Genomic DNA, 2,878 nt, shown 5'->3' on the forward strand with positions numbered 1-2,878 from the left:
TATATATATATATATATGAGTGGATATAAAAGTTTGGTGGACAAAGGCCTCTTGTCCACTTAAGTTGATATAAGTTCACCTCCTACTCTTTATATTATTTTCTTTTGTAACAATATTAATGTTTTCATGAATGTCAATTATTATGTTGCTATTTTTTCTCGTACTGGGGTTGTCACTTGTCATGGTAAATTTCATGAGTAATTTTACAAATACTAAGATTTGGTGGATATTTTGCAAATAACCATGATGTAAGGGGTACATATGCAAATAACCCTATTTCCTTTTTCAAAAATATCTGAATTTTTTTTTTTCATGGATGTCAGTTATTACGTCGGCATCTTCTCTCCTACTTGGGCTGTCACTCTTAGACGTGCAGCAAACATAGCTTGAAGCATGTATGTAACAGGGTTACAAATCTAGCATCCTTGGTATTTGCTCTGCCAGCTATCCTTGGTATTACAGTTAGGGGGTGTTAGTCAATTAGGATATTTTCATACAAAATAAGATAATTGTTAAAGTAGAATAATATTTTGTTAGTGGGATATTTTAGTGGGATAAATAGGAATAATTTTGTGAAATGAGATATTTTGATAAAATAACGTGGGATAAATTTTTATAATCATGAAATATATATTTATGCATTTGAAGATATAAATACTATTTATTTATTTTAAACTTATTATCATTAATTGATAATTGCTTACAAGAATATTCTTTATTATTAAATAATTTTTGGTTAGACTATAAGATATTGATAATTATTATTATAACGATTATCTAATAATGGTGATAACCATAATAAGAAAGAAGTAAAAGAAAAAAAATATATATATATAAAAAAATAACAAAATAAATACGAGTTCTAGTTTTTTACCACCTAGTTCCAAGCTAAAACTTGGAATAATTTGAGAGACAGGAACTTTTATTTTTGTATAGAAAAATAAAAAAAGTGGGATAATTTTGTATCATTATCTCAATTCTAGTTTTGTTAGAGTTCTACTTATAGAAAAATAAAAAAAGTGGGATAATTTTGTATCATTATCTCAATTCTAGTTTTGTTAGAGTTCTACTTGACTAACACTGTAAAATTTTATTTTGTATCATTATCTCAATTCTAGTTTTGTTAGAGTTCTACTTGACTAACACTGTAAAATTTTATTCCAAATTTAGTTCTATGTGACTAACACCTTAAAAATTTATTCCACGTATTATCTCAGTTCCAATTTTAAGTTCTAGGTGATTAGGGGTTTCTCGTGAACCCCTTGAACCGCTTTCCTATTAAACCTGAACTTTTTGGTTGTATTACAAAAGTTCCATGCACATTCAAATTTTCTCAACAAAACCCCCCTAATGATGTCAATGCCATCAGGGCCTGTTATTTGATTATCGAGGAAATAAGTGATTGTTTATTTATTTAACACATTTAGGAGCAAGATGCCCGTTCTCCTGATATCATATACTTATTCGAAAGCAATCCATATGAGGTACAGGATTCCGCAACAGATACTTCCCGTGTTATGAAGCAATCATAGAGAGAACATATACGACTGCGCCTTAACCTTCATATTAACCTATTTAATATGAAAATAGAAAAAGGCGCCGTACCTTCATGGACAGCACTAAGGGCAACGGGCATCAATGTTTGGTTGGTTTCCTAAAAACTAAGAATAGGAAATTAGAGTTTGGAAATCTTAAAAAGTGTAATTTCCACCATTTCCATCACTAAAACTTCCCACAACATCTAATAAAATATTATTTTTATTCAACAACTCATCCATATCATCCAATAAAATATTATTTTCATCCAACAACTCATCTCATATCATTCAATAAAATAAACCAAACAAAAGAAATGTGTCACATCCTCCAACTCATCTCATCTCCCTCTCATCCCATCTTTAAAAATCACTCACATCATTCAATAATATAGTGACAACTCATCTTATTTCATTAACATTTCATCTCCACCTATTTCCTCCAAAAAAACAAAGAAATTAATTTCCTTAAGTGTGGGTCACATCATCCAATAATATAATGACAACTCATCTCATCTCTTATTTTTAAGAATGAACCAAACACAAGATCCAATAATATAATGACAACTCATCTCATCTCTTATTTTTAAGAATGAACCAAACACAAGAGAAGAACCTATTATAGGAAATAGGACAACTCATCTCATCTCTTATTTTTAAGAATGAACCAAACACAAGAGAAGAACCTATTATAGGAAATAGGTTTCGTATTCTTTAATTTCCTTCTTTTTTAGCCAATCAAACAAGCTCAAAACAAGTTTTCTTAAAAACTCACACACATCATCCAATAATATAGTGACAACTCATCTCATCTCATCTCCTATTCTTTGATTTCCTTCTTTTTTTAGCTAACCAAACAACCTCAAAACAATTTCTTTTTTAGCCAATCAAACAAGCTCAAAACAAGTTTTCTTAAAAACTCACACACATCATCCAATAATATAGTGACAACTCATCTCATCTCATCTCCTATTCTTTGATTTCCTTCTTTTTTTAGTTAGGGGCTGTTTGTTTGCCTAAAAAAAGAGGGAAATCAAAGAAAAGGAAACCTATTTCTAAGAAAAATAGGTTTTGTGATTGTTTGGTTGGCTAAAAAAAGAAGAAAATCAAATAAATGGAGATGAGTTGTCACCTTATTATAGGATGATGTGAGTGATTTTTTAAGAAAACTTGTTTTGATGTTGTTTGGTTGGCGGAAAAAATAAGGAAATGAATTATAAGAAACTTATTTCTTGTATTAGGTTATTTTCTTTTGTTTGGTTATTGTAGGCGTATAAAACTGCCTATGGGTCCCTTAACACAGCTCAGTACGGTGATTCGACAAACCAACGAACCATCGGGGT

This window comes from Asparagus officinalis, chromosome 7 (genome assembly GCF_001876935.1).
Source record: "Asparagus officinalis chromosome 7, Aspof.V1, whole genome shotgun sequence".
NCBI lineage: Eukaryota > Viridiplantae > Streptophyta > Magnoliopsida > Asparagales > Asparagaceae > Asparagus > Asparagus officinalis.